General features: G+C 33.7%; 1 long non-coding RNA gene across 1 annotated transcript; it reads right to left on the bottom strand.

Moving 5' to 3' along the window:
• Positions 1-9,604: 9,604 nt before the first annotated feature.
• Positions 9,605-11,167, bottom strand: LOC112747157 (uncharacterized). Its single transcript, XR_011873048.1, has 3 exons — positions 10,966-11,167; positions 10,541-10,646; positions 9,605-9,745 (listed from the first exon to the last, which is right to left on the bottom strand). It is a non-coding gene; the product is annotated as an uncharacterized lncRNA (long non-coding RNA).
• Positions 11,168-21,824: the final 10,657 nt, after the last annotated feature.

Genomic DNA, 21,824 nt, shown 5'->3' on the forward strand with positions numbered 1-21,824 from the left:
GCTAGGCAATTGTATATTATCATTGCATTTTTTAGGTGATGATTGTTTGTGATTTACCTTTATTGACATCACCTATTTCATGCATTGAAATTTTTGAATTGTGAAGTTGGATCGAAAGCTTACCTAGTGACATATTTTTGAGCGTTGTAAAGCTTTGTAGACCATGCTTGCTATGTGATTGATTTCCACTTCTATCTTCTTTTTCCTAAATTCCATAGGATCCATGTGTTTCACCTCTATGTCACTTAGGTGTTGCAACAACTCCAATATGTGTCATTGATTGTTGTGTAAGTTTCATATACCGTCTTGTTCACTAAGTTTACTTACACATCAATCAATGTCCATGCATTATCCAATTTCACAATTGCTTGAATGCTTTCATGCCTCTTCACTACTTGTTTGGTTGACTTAACCTACAATACTTTTGAAGTATTTCAAGCACACTAGAATGAGTGAAGTGCATACTTTCTTTTGTGTAATTGTGACATAACCTTTTATACTAGTGTGTGTGTTTTAAACCATGCGCAATTTCAGAATCCTCACACCTATTTTTCACTAATGTCACACTAATTAACTCACTCTATTCTAGTGATTCACCTCATTCCAATAATGCACGCTTCCTTGCTTTTGTATTTTCTCATCTTACGATGTTATTTTCTATTTTTCATTACTGATGCATCATAAGCAAAAATGGAAGCGGGAAGAAAGAACATGCAGCACCGGTTGATCCGCCAGCTGAAGGTGGCAATTCGGAAAGTCGCCGTACTCCCTTACTCATCTTTGAGTGCACCGAGTACGGTGCAAACTTTTAAGTGTGGGGAGGTCGTCCGACCAGTCGGTGTTTTTGGGTGACAAATTTCTAATTCCAACACTTTTGCATCTCATTTTAGGACTTCTAGGATTTTTAGTTGCATTTTATTATTTTGCATATATATACATAATAAGCTTAGTCAAAATAATGAAATTTTTCAAGGATTCTATCTATAGGGCACTCCAATTGATTGAAAAAAAATTAGAACTTGCTTGAATTACATATATTGTGGAACATGATTTTTGAGCTAAGAACACAAGCATGTGAGATTTGAGCCTAATTGTGTGGTTACATCATATGACCACTTATTTTATTCTTGTGTGCATTGTTCTCTTTCTATGATTATGATCCTTGATTTGTTTAATTCTATATGTCCATTATTCCTTGTATACATGCACTTATATGATTGAGGCCATTGTTTCAAATTGCTCACTTACCCATATAGCCTTACCTTTTTTCTTCCATTGTTAACCAATTTTGAGCCTATGCTTAACCCATTTGTTCTTAATTTTAGCACATTACAAGCCTAAAGCGAAAAATAATATATGTCCTTATTTGGATCTTTGATTGGCTTAGGCTAGTGAGAGTGCTCATCATGCAAGTTTGGGAAAGTTGGAAACATTGGTTGGGATGAAAGTGTATTTTTGTCAAAATTTTGGGAATTGGGTACATACTCATGTGTTAATTAAATGTAAAGCCATATGCATTGATACTTTTGTATATACTTTATTGCAAAAAGAAAAAAATAATAAATAATACAAAATAAAGAAAAAAAAGAAAAAAAAAGAAAAAGACAAGCAATAAAAGGGGACAAAATGTCCCAAGTAAAGCTCAATAAAAAATCAATGCATATGTGTGGTGACCAAAAATAGAATGCATGAGTGTGTGAAAAAGTGAAGAATGGGTAGTGAGGTTAGCTTTGAATTGTATAGGTTGTTATATAGGTTAGGTGGGAAGCTTAGGTTAATCAAAGATTCAAATTCTAGTTCACTTGACCATATGCATCCTTACCTTGACCATAGCCCCATTACAACCTATGGGAAAGACCTCATGATATTTGTATGCATGCATGAAATAATTGTTGATTGTTAGATAAAAAATAAATCTTGGAAAGCATGATTAGGGAAGAATTGAGTGAATCAACCCCATACACTTGAGTGACTAGAGCGGATACACATCCAGTGAGGGATCGATCGCTCAATTACATGTTTCCACCCATGATCATCTATTCTTGCAAGTTTGTAAAATCTTTCAATAATTCAATTCAATTATGGGTTTGATTTGACTGCTATGGCTTTAGCCCTTGTACTTATATATGTATTCTTGGAAGTTGACTTATTTTGACCAAGTAGTTGCATTCATTTAGATAGATTGCATGTAGATAGGTTGCATTTAGGTAGTTTACATTGAATAAATGTTGATACCCTTTGCTTCTTTCTTGAGTTTAGCATGAGGACATGCTTAGTTTAAGTGTGGGGAGGTTTGATAAACCCCAATTTTGTGGTTTATCTTGTGCTTATTTTTGGGAGTTTTATCACCTTTTCCCACATTTATTCAATGAAATAGCATGGTTTTGTAATTCTATCTTAATTTGTGCTTAAATATGAAAACATGATTTTTAGGCCTTAAAATAGCTAAATTTAATTCACTTTAATTTCATTCGATGCCTTGATATGTTTGTTAAGTGATTTCAGGTTTAGAAGGCAAAGATTGGATTGAAGGAACTAAGGAAAAGCATGCAAAGTAGGAGAACTCGTGAAGAAATGAAGGAACTGCAAAGCTGTCAACCCTGACCTCTTTGCACTCAATCGATCATAACTTGAGCTACAGAGGTCCAAATGAGGCGGTTCCAGTTGCGTTGGAAAGCTAACATCCCGGGCTTCAAAATGATATAAAATTTGTCATAGTTGCTTGGTGTTGACGGATGCGTACGCGTGCATCACGCGTATGCGTGGGTTGCTGCACGTGACTCATTAAAGGCAACTCGTGGCCAGTGATTTCTGAAACATTTTGGGCCCAATCCAACTCATTTCTGATGATATTTCATGCAGAATTCAATTTTGGGTAAGGGGGAGAGCAATTTTTTTGAGTTTTTGCATCATGTAGCTTAGTTTCTAGAGAGAGAAGCTCCATCTTCTCTCTAGATTAAGGTTCCTAGGGTTAATTGCATCATAGATCCATGTTTAATTCTTTGCTTTCATCTTGTTTCTTATATATTTTTATGCTCTAGTGATATAACTCTCTTGCCCTCTCTTGTTAATTTCCCTTTTTGCTCTCTTTTGTGATGATGAACTCTTGATGGATTTGGATATCTTTTAATGAATTTTGATATTTGATGTTCCTTTATTGTTGAATTGAGTTGTGGATTTTACTTTCCTTACAGTTGGTAGTTGTTAGATTTTATTATTCTTGCACCTTTACCATGCTTTCCATTTATACCCACCAAGTATTTGACAAAATGCTTGGTTGGGCTTTAGAGTAGACCTTGAGCATTCTTGACTTGGAAAGAGTAATTAGGCAATCTTGAGTCATGAAAACCTAACTTATGTTGGTGATCTAGAATTGTTAGCTAATATTGTTTCTATTGACTCTAATCTTTTGCTTATTCAATTAGTAGGTGATTATGACTTTTGGATTGAGATTAGCTAGTCTTATTAGACTTTCTTCGAGTATGAGGATAACATGATACATTCCTCTATCGTCGGGGATGACGTAATAAGATAAATTCTTGTTTATTATTTTGATATGATTGATTAGTCTTGTTTGACATTCTCCCTATGTGAAGATAACATGATACCTTCTTCCATTTGCCGGAGCTGACTAAATCGGATGAATTAATCATGGTATGACTATGATAGAAAGCCTATGTTCTTGATCCTTGCCATGAATGTCTCTCTTTATTAATTGCTTTCTTTAAATTGCTTACTTGATTTATTTTTCTTGCCATCTACTTTATTGTCCATTTATTTTCTTGCCTTTTACCAATCAAACCCCATTGTTCTTCATAGCCAATAATTGATCACTTCTTTGCAATTTCTTGTGAGACGACCCGGAGTTTAAATACTTCGGTTAATTCTTATTTGGGGTTTGTTACTTGTTACAACCAAATTTTTTATTGGGAGGATTGTTTGTTGGTGTAGAACTATACTTGCAACGAGATATCATTTGTGAAATTCTATACCATCAACAAAAATTCTCACTATCACCGACTTATGATTCATTAAAAGCTCAACCTGATTCATTAAACACATTTCCAGGCTAAGCTTGGGGGCTATGATCCGGCCGTTACCAATCCGACCTCATAACTCGGCATTATGGTCATTAACTCGGCTCCACACCTCATAACTCGGCGATGTACGTTATGATCAGACACAACGCACTCCATTTTTGGAATAAAAACGTTCGATCATGTATTAAACTTTAATAACCACTCTTCAATACAAATGACTAGCAGCAAGCATAACCGACCTATCCTATTCCACCTATAAAGGTATGATATCTGACCCTTAAAGGATAGGATTTGGATCCTCTAAATTTTGAATTTCACTTTTGAGAGTAAAGTGTGATCTCTCACCATTTATTTCATAGGTAGGACCAAGAATAAATATGAGAGAGAAACCATTTAAGGATAGAAGATCACACTTTATCGTCTAAAGTACAAATTCAAAATTTAGAGGATCCAAATCCTAAAGGATATATTGAATTCTCAATACTAACTTAAGCTTTGGAGTGCCTTTGCAAGTACACTCCCCCCTTGTTTCTTGTTCACACTCTGCACGATTAGACATTCCCCAAGACGTGAAGCTCGGACTTTCTTAAGACTCATAGATTGGTACCGAAGATAATAACTCGGCGCCGATTTCCAGAAGCCGAGCTCCCTTCCAGGTATTCACACAGGAACAATTTTGATAGTTTCAAATTTACATGCGAGAGAGAGAGTGTTGACAAATCTGATAAACAGTGTAGGTTAATTAATTGAATTATTTTGAAATGAAAAATGTTACTTTTTTTTTAGTTTTTGAAGTTCTTCTCATCGAAATAGTTATAATAGTGTCAGATATATTATTTATAAAATTTAAATTAAATAAAATTAATAGTGATTCCTTTTTTTGGTCACTAGTGATTCCTTTAAAATAGAAAACTTGATTAATTAGTTAATTAAAAAATTATTATAATAAAATAATTAAATTTAAAGAATATTTAATGACTGAATCATTGTTGGATGAATAGCATTTTTCCTTTTATAAATACGTCTTATCCCGCGTGCACAATACCCATCTTATGTAATTGATAAAATTCAAAGCAGTATACTCAAGATGTGAAATATCAATTTAAAATAATACTTTTTTTTTCACGTTACTAATTTTAGTAAATAATATGTTTAATTAATTTAAACAAAAAATCCCTTAAAACGAGTTTATCCCATAAAAAATAAAAAATTTTATTAAATTTTATTAAATAAATTAATATCATTTTACTTTTTAAAATCTTAAAAAATATCAATTCCACTTTCAAAATATAACATTTCAATCCACACGTAACTCAAACAATTTGATACTAATAAAACGAATTATAAACTAGCGTTTGTTTCTAGAGATTGAGACTAAAACAGTACGATTGCGATTAAGTAGAATTAAAAAGGGGTCAAAGACTAAAATTAAAAGGTAGATACACAAAAATTAAAATTTCGAAGACGGAATGAAAATTGTCTCACACTTATAAATAAATTAAAAATTATATTCTTTCAAAATATAATACTTGTAACAACTCCCAGTAATATACAATTTTAGTAACACTTAAAAAATATTACAAAAATTAATAAGATCACATTTTTTTATATTTTAACAATATCTTTTATTTTTATTTTCAAAATTAAAAATATTATCAAATAGTAAAAGAAAATTATTTTAATTTTAACAAAAATTTTTAAGCATTGCCAAAGTTACATGATATATATATATATAAATGAATTTTATAATATTATATCAAAGCTAGATGCTTAATCTATCATTGTGATTTCTTTAATAAAACAATAACACCTGTTATTTCTAAACCTTAAATATAAATCTCATAAATTCTTGAATTGTTCACTCTAAACCCTATTTTTTAAATCATAATTCCTAAATTCTAAACCTTAATTCTAAATCCCAAACCTAAACTCCAAATCCCAACTCCTAACTCCAATTTCTAATTCTTATGCTCTAAACTCTAAATAATAATTTTAAACTCAAATCTTAAACCGTTCGACTACTCAAGCCTAAATCCTAAAACCTAAACCACTAAATCCCTCCACCCTAAACTCTAAATCCTAATTCTTATACTTTAAACCCTACGTAATAACTTTAAATCCAAAATCATAAGTAAACCTAAACACTAAGCTTAAACCACTAAATCATAAATCCAAAAGCTAAACTATTAAACCATATCTAAAATCTTAATTCTAAACCCTAAACTATAATTCCTAAAATCTAAATAATAATTCTTAAAACTTAAACCCTAAAAGCAAAACCATAAACATACACACTTTTATTTTTTATCAACAAATTAGTACACCAATTAATATTATTCACATCCTGTTTATTTATCATAAATTTTATCACACCGTATATGAGTTTTTTCTTCCAATTGATTCTTATTACGGTATCTTTCAATTTTTTTAGAGTATATACCTAAATCAGTCCCTGGAGATTTTAAAATCGGATGTTTTAGTCCCCGAAAAAAATTAATACACAAATCAATACCCATAGTTTCTCTCCAACGGCCAAAACAATTCCCAGACCCATTTCTCCATTTTATGCACCGAAAAAAACTGAAGTGGCACGGTTACTCTCCAACGTGTCCAGCAACATGTACAAGTATCATAGAAGGACAAATTAGTCCCCAGCCATCTCATCACAACGGCGCCGTTTAGGGCTTGGCACCAAACATTGCGTTTTTGTGGGAGACACAAGGTCGCGCTTCTTCTCCTCTACCTCAACCCCTCTCTACTCCAATAGAAACCAAACCCCTCACATTCTTCAAACTTTTACAGAGAAGGTGGCTGTCACTGCATCACACCTAATTTCCCAAAGCACCATTGTCACTATCGTTGAAGAATTCAATTACCAACGCTAGTATTGGGTGACTTTGTTGACTCGTCGCTCCTGAAAGGGCAACAACAATTGGCATGCAGGACCCAGTGAAGTGGATGTAACGACCGTTGAACATGCTCATTGAGGAAGGTGAGTTTGTATTCTCTTCTTATGTTGATTAGATTTATGAAATTTTGAATTAGTTATGTACAATGCTGAATGTCACCGTTACAGAGTATTTTGGGTTTTGAGTTTCTGTTCTGTGACAATTATAGAGTATAATGGTTTGTTGTTATATTGTGACTGTATAATGGTTTGTTAGGGTTCATTTACAAAAATTCTCAAAATAGAGTAGTTTAGGGTTTGATGATTCTATTTAATGATTTCAAGTATGTTGTACTTGCAGTTAAATGGAGGATTATGTAATTCCTATTTTCCACCATGATGGACATTTTGTAAGGGATAACAAGGGAATTCTTCTATATATTGATAAAAAAGTTAACAAATTTTCAAAGATGGATATTGATCTCATATGCTTCTTTGACCTGGAAACTCTGTTAAAAGGTTTGGGCTATTTGGATTACAAGGCTATGTACTGGTTTGATCCTAAGGCTCCTGACTTGGAGAGGGGGCTACACCGTATAAAAGGAGATTTGGAGATTAATCATTTGCGTGAGAATAAATAGATGAACCAGGAGACTGATGAGTTTTATCTATCTTTCGATCACCCGATAATGGTTACTCTACTAGAGGACATCAGTTTGGACTTTGATGCTGATGCAGATGTTGAGGAGGAGTCTAGTGATAACGGGTATGAAACGATAGAGGATGAACCATATAGACCACCCCAGCAGGATTTGAGGATGAAGATAGTAACTCAGACTGTTTGATTGTGAAGAAAAATACTAGAAAAGTTAGCAAAAAAATAAAGGGTGGTGTAGGGAAGAAGATTTCACAGAGGAATATGGGTGCAAGAAGGAAGGCATCAATAGAGAACAAGAAAGCTACAGTTGGGCCAAGCACAATTAAGCCAAGTATGGGTGTTCAAAAAACTGCCAAGACAAACACTAATGGGACTATTGGTTCTAGATTAGAGTATGCAGGTCCAAACAAGTCTAGGGCTGGTGTTGCTGCTAGGCCCAACACTAGAGCTCCAAATAATGATGGACAAAAAGGTCATGGGTCAACCTCATCTGGCCTAACTACAAATGGGCTAAACATTGTTAGAACATGGGCTGGGTTGCCAAATTCTAGGGCTGCCAGTGTTGCTGATTCTACCAACAACAGTGGTGAAAATAAGACTGAGAAAAATATTAAAGAAGAAGATCCAATTTTTGAGTATGAATCAGAGACATTTTTTACTTCGAAAAGCTCTGAAGATGAGAGAGATAGGTATGAATTCTCTCAATTTAATAAAGGTGTTGAATTTGGGGAGGTATACTTTGAGTTGGGAATGGATTTTGCCACAATTGAAAGTTTTAAGAATGCTCTTAAGGATCATGTAATTTTTTAGAGGAGAAAAATTAGGTATATAAAGAATGATCAAAGGAGGGTTAGATGCGATTTTGAACATGGGATGGAGAGGATTAAAAAGCCAAGAAATCTAAGGGGGTGGGGGCAATACATCTTCTACTGCAGCTACAAATGAGCAAAGTAATACTTCAGATGAGCATGAATGAAGCTGCTGTGACTGAAGAGATTGTGACAAATGAGGCTGCCAAAGTGGATGCTGGGGATGTGAATGCTGGAACTACGAATGTGGCTAGTAAGGGAACTGATAGTGCTAAAAAGAATCCTTGTCCATGGCTAATTCCATGCATAGTATTAAGACTTATACTCATCATCACACTTGTGCCAGAGAATTCAGAAGTAACATGGCAGATCAGAAGTGGGTGGCCAAGAAGCTAAAGAAGAGGTTCCGAACTCAGCCTCACATGACCCTGTGTGAGGCTTATGAGCACATCAAAATCGACTACAATGTTATGATTAATGGGAAGATGGTATATAAGGCCCTCAAAGAAGCAAGGGAGCATGTGATTGGTAACGAGAGAGCACAATACAACAAGCTAAGGGACTATTTGACAGAGATCCACAGGAGTAACCCAGGGAGCTCCACCATTCTCGATGTGACACCCATCCTTCAGTCTCCTCCACTGTTTAACAGGCTATACATCTCTCTAGATACATGTAAAAGGGGATTTAAAGCTGGGTGTAGAAAACTAATCGGTCTTGATGGTTGCTTCTTGAAGGGATACTTTGGGGGCCAGCTATTATCCACTGTAAGTCAAGATGCGAACAATAACTTCTATGTGATAGCATTAGCTATTGTTGACAGTGAAACGAAGGAGAGTTCGAAGTGGTTCCTCACCTTGTTACAAGAAGATCTTGGAGATCAATATATTCATAGGTGAAATTTCATCTCGAACCAACAAAAGGTATTCTTTTAACTTAGTTGTTTTCGGATCAATGTATAAGTTAATTTAGTTGTGATTATTTATCTTACTTTATGGTTATATACTAACCAAGGTTTTGAAAATCGGACCGGTCATTAAACCGTTTTTGTTATTGGTTCACTAATTTACTGGTTTAACCGGTTCAACCGTGGTTCAATCGGTTCAACTATGGTCCAATCGAAAAAACCGTTTTATAATAAAATAATAAATAAATTATAAATAAATACTCTAAAATATAATTATAAATAAAAGTATAAAACACTCTAAAGAATCATTGTCCAAAGTTTCTAATTTTGATGACAAACAACTAAATGCTATTAGAAAGCTTCTCTGGGATGCTTCTCCTTCTTCATTTACAGTCGAAAGCGAAGATAGCCTCGCTGAGTTGAAAGTTGCTTCCCTGCCTCCAACTAGATCAAATTGTAACCAAAATTCAGAATAAACAAGAAATAAAAATACATCAATTAAGATAAAGGCTTCAATTTTAGTTTTTGTCTATTTTTTATTTTGTGCTAGAAACTTGAAATTGTATTCCCCTACTTCTGGCTAAAGAAAACCATTCATTTTTAATTTAATTATAACTAGACCATGAGTTACTCCTAAAAACTAAAGCTTCAATAAACAAACTATATCATAACAGCTATGCAAATAAAAAGAGCAACTAATTATGAAAAAGAAAAAAGAACATGAATATATGATTACATGAAATGAAGTGAGGAAAGAATTAAACTGAACTATGTCTAGTAAACTCCTGAAATGTGTCTAGTAAACTCTTGGGTACCAAAAAAGACCAGTAGTTACATTCAAAGAATTAAAAGAGGAACACATGAAGAATTCAAAATAAGATCACATAGAAATATGCTTGGTTTAGTAACTTGTTCTTGCCATTCAGGTCTCAACTACCTCAATATTGAATCCTACCTCAATTTTCTTTAGATAATGTACAAATCATGCTTTTAAAAATCTTTTAATTCAATAATACATACTTGATACTTCTTCCACCATGTGGCTCCCTTTCTACCAACTTGGACACCAAGGAACCAAAAACATCAAAGCATTCTATTGCTAACCAATACTTCATCCTAGCCATAAATATTACTACAACACTACCTACAGCACAATAAATGCACCAAAGGTCAACAATTCAACAACAACATTAAAGTGTACGAGTAGAGACATATCTGAGGTATAAACTTGGATCATACCTGATCATGGAGGAGTGACAATAGTTTATCAGTATCACTCTCGGATAAGCCATTCTCAGGAGTAATCTGTAGCTTCGGACACTTGAAGGGATACCCAGGTAAGCATCTATAAAGAGAAAGACACAAAAAAGCCAATTTAATATCAATTCACCATAAAAAAAATTAAAAAATAAACAAAAATAATAACAAAAACTATCTTAAATCCTGTTGAATGTCAAACCATTAACATCTACATATGAATTGACAACAAAGGTGCAAAAACACGATAATGCAGTAATCAAATAATCAATTATCACAAGACCTTCAATAATCAACAAAATCACAACACACAAAACAGGAACATAGCAGAACCAGAGCTCGTCAGTAATCAAATAATCATTGAACAGGACATAAAAAAATGCAGAAGAAGTGAGCAGTGAACTGACCTTTGAAGTTTGGGGATCTGGGCTCCGGGGCTTGACGAACAGACGGAGGCAGTGGCTCGACGGACAAACGAACAGTAGCTGAGGCTAGGGTTTTAAACTTTTTCTTTGGTTGAGAGGACTTGAGGTTGAGTTGAGTTCTGGAGAGTGAAGAAGGAGAGAAGGGGGCAAGGGGATCTCAGCGCTACCGAAGCTTTGTTTTTTTTCTTTTTGTTAAAAATGAAACGGCGACGGGAGGACGGCGCGCAGGACGAAGACGATGGAGGATGGATGCCGAGGGAGGAAGAAAAGACCAAAGTGTGAACAGGGGATTGAGGACAAGACGAAGAGAGAAGCCTCGGACAACCACGGACGGCGGCAATGGTCACTCACTCCGTTCGGCGACTGTGGAGGCTAGCTAGGGTTTTCTTTCTTTGAATTGGGGAGAATGAAGGAAGGAAAGTTAGGAACGAAATGGGGAGGCACACAGCACAGAGCAACGTGTTCTTGTAAGTTGTAACTGAAACAGCGTCGTTTCTGAAAAACCGGACGGTTACTGGTTCGGTCTAACGGCCGGTTTTTGGCCGATTTGGTGGTTTGCTTCCGGTTTTATGATAAGCGGTTTTAAGTAAAGAACCAAACCGTTAATATTGCCGGTTCCTGGTCAGACCGGTTTAACCGGCCAGTCCGGTCCGGTTTTCAAAACCTTGATACTAACAAGCACTTGGTTGGAGAATGGGGGGCTTGATATTTTTCACATGGCTTTTACATTCATTTAAAAGTGAGCACAAATCTAATAACTGGTAGAGACATATGCTTCAAGAGATTCCATACAAAAATATTCAATATATGCATATCAAAAATACAATTATTAGAAACTTTGACTATATTCTTAAAACAAATATTCTTAAATGCTTTCTTCTTGTAAATTTAGAAGTTTAATACTTTGACTATATTAGAAACTAACAAAAAAACAATTATGTAGTTAATATCTTAGTCAGTGTATAAAATTCTTTAAATAACCATGTTTGCACTTCTTGCTCTGCACTATTTTTTAGTTAACATTATTAGTTCAATTTAGTTGTGATTATTTATCTTACTTGATGGTGATTAAGTTATAGTTCAGTTGATGATTATGTTATAATTGTTTTCATTTGATTGGACTGTTTTGAGATAGGTTGTATGAACGACTTATAGTGTATTTAATAATAGAACATTATGCATAGATGGTTTAAATAACAGAATATTATGGATGGATAAATGGTTTTAATATGAGAATTGATGATACATTTTGTTAGGACCAGATGTCTTCGAGGTGATTGTTCTAGTGATGTTATCAATATATTGCTTATTATTGCATGTTATTTCAAATTTAAGTTGTGTTTATTTACTTGCTCTTAGGGATTGTTGCCTGCATTAAAGGAGGTGATGCCACACGCTCATCACCAAAATTGTGTCAGACATATTTGAAAAAATTTTACAAATAGATACAAGGACAAACAAGTCAAGAATGTTGTGTGAAAATGTGCTAAATGCACCACTAATGCTGAATTCCAAGCAAGTATGAAGAAGTTGAAAGGATCAACAAAGATGCATGGAGTTACCTAGAAAAATTTGAGCCTGCTTGCTAGACCAAAGCTCACTTCAGTCATGGGCCATAGTGTGACAACCTCACCAATAACATGTGTGAGGTTTGGAATGCAAAAATAGTGAACTATCGGTCAAAACCAATTCTTACAATATGTGAAGAGCTTCGGTGCTATATCATACGACGGATGACCAAGTACAAACAAGTATTGGAGACACACATGGGAACTGAGATCGCACCTACTCAACAGAAAGGCTTGATGACATTATGAAGGATGCAATATTGACAGCCAGTTTAGGTTGGTGATGATGAAAGGAAAGTCTTCGAGGTTCAACAAGGCTCTAAGAAGCTTTCTGTCAACTTGTCTACAAACAAATGTACATGCAATGCTTGGCAATTAACCGGTATACTCACTAAACTATGTTAGTTAACTTACAGTTGTTAAATTACACTTGTATGTTGCTAAATACATTGTAATTATAGGTCTTCTTTTTGTTCATGCACTTGCTGCCATAGTTAGAAGGGGTGATAGACCTGAGACATATGTCCACCCACTACTTATGATTGGGGTAGCAATAGCAACGTACCAATATTGCATACAACCTATTAATTCCGAGAAATATTTGGAGAAGACAAATTATCTGAAACCAATTCTCCCAAAGCTAAAGAGGGCAATCGGCAGACCCGTCAAGAGAAGAAAAAAGTCATATGAGATTGAAACTAATAGAACTGACGACAACAAAGTTAAGAAGACATTTTGGGTTACTTGTAGCAAGTGTGGAGAGGTTGGCCATAATTACAAGACTTGCAAAGGACCTCCAGCAGCAACAACTAGAAGTCCAACTAATCCAAACAGAAGAAAGACAATGGCTAGTACAAATCCTAGAACATTAAACCAACCTGCAGAGGAGATGCATGTCTCACAATCAGCACCCCAGGTGCAGGTAAACCACCATAAATAATGTACTAATTGTTGATCGCGAGGACTAAATTGGGTTTTTAATGCTTTTATAGGGACTTAGTTGGATATTTCAAAAATCATTCAGGACTTATATGTCTTTTTTTAAATTCTACAAGGAGTAACTTGGAATTCTATTTGGCTAATTTTTTCATTATTTTAGAATGTGGTTGATCATTCTAATTCAACTCAGCCCACAGCTAATGTACCAGGTTCTATGTCTAGTATGGTGAGTAAAATTGGATGTAAAGGTCTGCAATTTGTGTTACTGCACTGTTAGGTTTAGGTTTGCTACCATAACTTTGTTTACTCTTTGCATATGCAATCTTCTTTATCATAGGGTGTAGCAAATTCTGGGGCAACAATTTCCCAAAGTGCAAGGGCCAAGCAGCCTATCATTAGACCACATTATCCTGTCCTAGTCCAGTCTAGCACTCCACCTCCTATTCCACTATCTAGACCAAGTCAAGACGTCTCGGCAGAAATAATTGCAACGACAAGTAAGGGCACTACATCAAGGATGTTCCAGTTTATTCCCAATCTTGGGTTCAAGTATCCGAGACAGAAGTGACTGAAGACAAATGATTATGCTTTTTGATATAATAGTTTGCTTTGTATTTTGGTAATGAGCTTTCAAGTTGATGGACCTAAACTTGGAATAATCTTAATTTAGGGATTGATGAGAGATTAGCGTGGATGAAACTTTTTTTGTGTATTATGTTTCGGCTCATGTATGGCGGAATTCTGACTTTAGTTTAAGTTGCTACTGTGACAGTTATGTTATTTTTATTAGGTTGAATCTATGACTTACATCCTATGTTTTGAAGTTGCTATTTGACATTAAAGCAATATATTTGCTGTTATAAGTAATGGTGCTATTGTTTGACTTTTCCATTATTCATTTCATGCTACGTATCAGTGAACTTATAAGTAATGGTGTTGTTTTTTTTCGTTATTCATTTGACTACATGACATGGAAATATGATTTTGTGTTTGGATTCACAAAGGTCATCAACCAAACAATTTTGGAAGAAAATTTTTAAGGTGATATATTGCATAAATTTTCTTCTTCTCACAAGCATTTATATCACAAAGAAAATCATATAAATTTGCATACAGTTTTCAGTGAACTCTTAAATACAAAGTAACATATAACTTACAAAATAGCTATTGTAACTAACAAAATCAACACTAACACTATAAAGAACATGATAACAAGTACTACATTCGTACATTTACTCTTGTCCTCAGCTTTTGGAATTACATTTTTCTGCATCTCTAACAAGTCAATTCTATTTTGTAACTCCATCAGTTTGTGTTCCAAATCAGCATCATTGGTATCGTACATGGGTGAAATATTAGCAACAATTTCACCACCACCCATGGAAACATTCTTCACCGAATCATCATTCTTCAACTTAATGTCAAAAATCTTGTCAACCCATGCAAAGAACTTGCAATGAGATAACTTTTCCTGCTCATCACACAAACACAACTCTTCAACACAATTCTTATAAAACGTAAATTATTCGAAATCCTACAATTGTTTACCTTATATAGTGGGCATCCAAAAAATAGTCTATCTGAATTTTCATGAGTCCTTAAAGTGGAGATTATTGCATACAAACCGCATAGGTATTTTGGGTGTTGTCCTTTGGGGATTTCAACTTTGCTTAGGCTGCTGATGTCACCATCTCCGATACTGCTGCAATTATGGCCACTGCCAAGTCTCCCACCATGGCGATTCGAAAACGACGAGCTTCGTTTACTTGGTGTCATTGCAGCTACTGATAAACTAGGGTTCCAAAAGCTTCAAAGAAGAAGACGTTTCTATTCGAATAGAAAGGGGTTGAGGTAGAAGAGAAGAAGCGCGACCTTGTGTCTCCCATAAAAACGCAACGTTTGGTGCCAAGCCCTAAACGGCGTCGTTTTCATGAGGTGGCTGGGGACTAATTTGTCCTTCTATGAAATGAATATGAAGTTTTTTGAAGTTGCAAATGGTGGGGCAGAAGCAGAGTTTGAAGTTGAAAGTGATTATGAAGATTGGAAAGAGAAACTAGGTTGGAGAAAGGGTAGTTTGGAAGCTGAAGTAAGAGTAGTTAAGATATTGCTTATTTTCATGTTTGTCCTAGTAATGATGCTTATGTTAGTGGTTGGAGAACTTTGTGTCAAATCAATGGAAAAGTAAAAAACTTGTAAAAGCATTGGTGATGTTATTTTGTTGGATCTTGTTAAGAGTATTGGTGAAATGTAATAAATGAGGTTGGGCATTTTTGAATATCCATTAACAATCATGCAACCAGCATTTTTTGACATTAGTTTAACAAATTTTTACACAATTCTAAAAACAAGTAAATAAAAATAAACACTTAATCACTTAAAAGATAAATTAAATCTAATCATACGTATTAAAATCGAAGCATTTGCATGTCCATATAAGCATGCTAACATAGTCTTCACAATAATACCAAACCTATTAATCAAGTCTTCATAATATCAAGCATAAGTTACCTGATTTTGGGCTATACCAAAATATGAACAAGGTTGTATAAAATACTTCAATATGTCTATAATGTATAAAGATTCTAATCCTTAGCCCTTTACAAAATACATAATTCAGCCCTTAATACACAACACAACTCAAACATCTTTGTCTTTCTTCCTCGGGTGTTTAAATCGGGAGTTGGCACAAAAGTCATTAAACTAGCAAGTTTCTTCGCAGTAGAAGAACTGGTGCCCTTGATTGTTTCAGCCGAAACCGGAATTGTTGCAACTGTAGCCGGTTGTGGTGAGGCTGTGGTTGTTGCTTTTCCTTTAACAACATGAATTTTTGGAGGCCTTGATCTTACTTTGTCCTGCATTTTATCATTATGAAAGATAAAGTCAATTCACTAATCATATTCACATTATGAAACATTATAATTTATAACAAAAGATAGATTACAAATAAAGTATCATACTTGGCTGGGAACAGATAAAGGTTGAGATTCTTATGTAATCGAAACCCCTTCCGATTGGCCAAAGATCATCTCAGTTGGTGTATTTGAAGTTGCTGCTGGTGGATTCGTAGGATCTTGAGCAACAGGATCAATCAGGGTTCCATTGGGTGCATGTTAAGCATTAGCATCAGCAGGGGTAGCAACTACTGCAAGTTGAAGTTGCATAAGCCTTGCTTGTTCAGCAGCTTCCTCTTGTTTTTTCACTTTGCATGTTCTTCTGTTGTGCCCAACTTCACCACAATACAGGCACCGTATTGGATTATACTTTCATTTCATTCGTATCTTTGAGCCAACAGGTTGCTCATCTTTGTCCTCTCTCCTGTTTATTGTGGGCCTACCCGGCTTGATCTTAACTGGAGGCGAAACCGGTGTTAGTGACCCTATTTTTTCCTATAGATCTTGTCCCTTTATTGGATTCACATTGAATCAGTATGGTCTTCTATACGCGTCCATTGTTAACCACTCATGGCAATACTCCTCAGGCCTCTTGTCATTCTTGTCTTGAATTGCAGCGATGGCATGCATGCAAGGCATACCTTTGCATAATAGGACAAAAGCACAATAACATAAAAATGTTCTTTCAGCACAAATTTATATATTTAAAAGAATTCACTAAAGAAACATAATTTACAAATAGTAAAGAAACAAGCTTAACAACATAATTTCATTCATATTTCATTCATAATCTTTATATATTTAAAAGAATTCACTAAAGAAACAGTACTACATATTTCATTCATAATATTTTAGGATCTTAAAATTGTATCTAGTCAACATAGTAAAAATCTTAATCAAACTAATTGAAATCAAAATACACAATGAGCCATTCATCATTCAAATGGTATCAAAATGAAATCTATGAACTAGTTAACTATTCAGCAGGACAAAAATATATGACGACTAGTTAAAAGATAAAAACGAATTCAATGGACATATACTATAAAGAGACTCAAGAGTTCACTGTTAAAATCCAGTATCATATAATATTGCATTCAATAGTAAATTGATCTTTAAATGAAGTAAGACCTAACACAAATCACAGATTTCCAATCTCGACGGGGACAAAGTGCATCAACAATATAATATAACAACATTAAATTATGCACAGATTCACAATAATATAATATAACAACATTAACTCACGAGCTTAACAACATAATATGACAACCTAAACTCACAAGCTATACCAACATTCTTTATACCTGTCAGCTGCCAGAATCTACAAGTGCAGGTGCGACTTCCCAAATACACCACCATATCCGTTGGCCAGCCTTGCACTTCATACAACACCTCATTTTCATCACCCGACCATTGAGGAAACCAATTTCTTGATAGCTTTGTCATTTCCTCTAGCCGGCTTTGTTGAACTGGAGTAAGAATTTCTTGATAGTGCAGCAACTTTTGCCTGTTCTCAATCATGCTCTTCATGATTATCCTCCTAACCTCTTAAGCCAGTGTCAAGATGGGCTTTGCCCTGTCATGCTTTATCTTCACATTGAATGACTCACACATGTTGTTGCATATTGTGTCCATCTTTGACTCCTCTCTGAAGTGTGCCTTTGTCTATGCTTCTTTTGGCCATTTATCACATTGGTTTTCTTCACTAGTTCTTTCTTTTTATCTCCAACAACATACTTCTTAAAAGGCTGAGATCTTGAGGGTTGGCTATGAGTCTTCAGTAGTTAGGACTGAGCTTTCAAGGGTTAGATAGAAGACTTTGATGACTGAGATGAGGATTTCAGGGGCTGGTTGTGAAAAACAAATTGTGTTTCAGGTTGTGATTTGGGCTGAGACATGAGCTGTGATTTGAGTTGTGATTTGGGCTGATACATGGACTGTGTTTTAGGCTGGGATTTTGGCTGTGGTGGTGTATTGTTGGGCCTAGACATAGGTTGTGGTTTGGGCTGGGATAGTGGCTGTGATTTGGGCCTTAAACAATATCTCCTACTCAATTGGGAAGTATTTGTGGCCTTGGGTTTACAGATGCTCTGGGTCTCTAATATAACTAACTCATCATCATCCTCACTCATACACTCCACCATGTGTGGCTCTAAGACTCTATTCACAAAATAAATGTTGATCAAATTGTGATTCCTTCTACAATCCTTCACTATTTCTAATAAATTAGCATCTACTTCTAACTTCCTCAACCTAACTTCAAGCAACATTTCGGGTACTTTTCAACAACAACCGTCATCCTCTGAATATCCTAACTCCTTATAATATCCCTTTACAAAGAAAACATCTAGCATATCCCCTTCAACTCCTGTTAACACCTTTGTATTGTCTGGTTCATAAATTTTTTATCCACTTTTGTCATTCTTAAACTTTCTACCATGATGGAAAACAAATGTCATTGGATGATTTTCCATCTACAAATTAAAAATAGCAACAGTGAATCATGAGAGTGCAATCTGTTTTTCATTATTTTTAATTTTTTGTACAATTTATTCATGTTTCAGCAACAAAGCTCCAATCACTATTTTAATCTAAAATGAACACCATTTCAGCAAACTATGCCTTTTACATTAACTAAACAAAACAAAAATTTTCATCTATCCATACACATTGCATTCAGCCATATCCAATCAGAGCATCTAGATTTGTTCAACATACAAAAGGTTTGAACAATTGCAAAACCTAGCAACAACTACCCCAGCACAAAAACCCTAACCCAAAATCAACCAACATTCAAAATCAACGAATATCATACCACACATTCAGACAAAAAAAGGAAAAAAATAGAGAGGAAATTCGCCACGCAAGAGAACTTATCTCTCACCGGAGACGGTGCCTACCAGCGCAGAAGACTGGTGGCCTTCAGATTGCGACGAGGAGGAGCGATCACAATGCGAACGGCGTCGCTGATTAGTGTTTCCATAGCTGATCAGAGCAGCTTTGTCTTCTCACTCTGTTTCGGTGACTCTTCGATGGTTTTCGGTAAAAAGAGAAAAGTGTAAGTGAAAGTGAAAGTGAGAAGGGGAATGAGAGAGTTACTTCAGTAATACGAATTCTTGCAACACAGCGTCGTTTTGAACCTACTTAGGTATCACTTAACGGTCCATGTGTACTGCTGTTAATGGAATCTGTGAACCCATAAACGGAAGGACAAACGTGATTGATGTCAAATCTTTTGAGAACTAATTTGATTAAAATTTTTTTTCGGGGACAAAATTGACGATCGTGCAATCTTTCGGGGACTAATTTGACCACTAACCCTTTAAAAAATATATCAATAATTTTAAACTTACCTATAATTTAAATGACCAAATAAGTTCTTATAATTAAAAATATATTTAGCAAACATTGTAAATTGCAATCTATAATCCTTAAAAAATATAAAAATTATATTTTAATTCAGAATAAAATATTAAAATTCAAAAAAATAATAGTAATATTATAGTATAAATAATACAAAATTGTAATTAATTAGTTGATTAATAAAAAACTAAATATACAAACTAACGTATAATAACATACAAACTTAACAAATAATAATAAATTAAGTAAATAACCATATATATAAAAAACTATAAAAAAATTAAACAAGACTAACAGAAAAATAAAATTAATTTATTTAAATAAAAAAATAAAACATGATTTACTAATTCTATTATTTACCTACATATAATATTTAAAAATAATAAATATGTAAGAATTTACTTATTTTATTATTTGAACTCATTTTTTTTTCTTTGAATGCGCTATGCACATATTTTTATCCAATCTATTATTCCATTTTAAATTTTTGATATTCCACCAGCTACACTCAATAACTCACAAAAAATAGTAAAAAAAAATATTAAACATGCTCTATTTTTGTATGATTATGTGTCTTAGTTGTTAGTTTAATAGTTCTTTTGAAATTAAAAAAAAAATAAAAATAAAACCTTTTTTATGAAAGATAAGTGGGAGATCATTTGTTAAACGATTTTTTTTTAATTTGTAAAAAAAAAAAAAGAATCAAAGAGTAGAAGATAAAAAATTAAAAAGATATATAAAGAAGGAGAAAAATAGAAAAATTGTTATTGTGCAAAGTAAAAGTAGAGGATTCTTTGAATAAATGAGGATATTGAAAAAAAAAATTATATTTTATTTTTTAAAATAAAATAAGTTAGGCCTAAAATTACTATATCATATTAATACTATACAAAAATATCTGAATTTGTTTTTGAACTTACTCTAAATTATTAATGAATTTAGAAAATTAGGGAGAGGAAGGCACTGCCCCTTTAATTGTACGTGTCTCCACCTGTGTGTGAAGAGAATATAAAATATTGTATATGATCTATTTTAAAAAACTAGTGTATCCCCGCACGATGCATGGATAGTGCTATGCAATATATTTTATCTTTTTCTATATATATATATATATATATATATATATATATATATATATATATATGTTTAATAAAACTAATACTAAATTATTGTGCAAAACTTAATAATTTTTTGGGATATAATAATATTAAATAAATTTTATGATTTGCTTATTGTGTAAAAAAATGTGTGGCGTGATATTACACATAATAATCTAATTAAACATAAAAATTTATTAATGATTAATTATTCTTACTTACAATTTTATAATGTTTATTATTACTAAAGATTTAGTTACATTTTAATGACTATTTTTTTATTAATTTCGTATGCGATTTGTTTCATAAGAATCTTGTTTGAATAATAATATGCTTAAAATGAATACTCATTTTAAAATTTTAGTTCCTAAAATTTTGTTGAAAGGATTTAATTAATGGATATGGATATTAAAATATTAATGCTTGTTTAGTTGTGCAAGATGGATATAAATTTTGTATAGAAGGTAAAAAACACTTCCCTATAAAGAAGTTCAAATTTTTGGCTAGCCAAAAAAGAGTAAGACTGGGCCCATTAAATATGAATTTATGGAGACAATATTATATATTAATTATGAATTGGCTGAACCCACCTCTTCACTTACTCAAAACCGTTGGCTCATAAAAAGGTTCATCTTCTTTCATCTAAGTGGCATGGGAAAATGCCAAAAAAACAGAAAAGTTTTTTCATGATCATTTTTCAACTACTTCTAAATAGCTTCATATGTTACTCATGGGGATCTCTTAGAATACATTGGTTACAGCCGCATACACGCGCAGGTAAGGTAATCTAACGAATATTTATACATGTTTATATTTGTTTCTGTTCGAAGTTTGAAATAGTAAACTATGTAATTGACAATTGTTGGTTGGTTTGTGAAATGAGCAAGTGACGAAGTGAAATCATGTTGTAATGGAATAATAATTTGGATGAAAATGACAATAATTTCTTCATTATTTGACTGGCTCCTTGTACAGAGTAG

Source organism: Arachis hypogaea, chromosome 15 (genome assembly GCF_003086295.3).
Source record: "Arachis hypogaea cultivar Tifrunner chromosome 15, arahy.Tifrunner.gnm2.J5K5, whole genome shotgun sequence".
Classification (NCBI taxonomy): domain Eukaryota; kingdom Viridiplantae; phylum Streptophyta; class Magnoliopsida; order Fabales; family Fabaceae; genus Arachis; species Arachis hypogaea.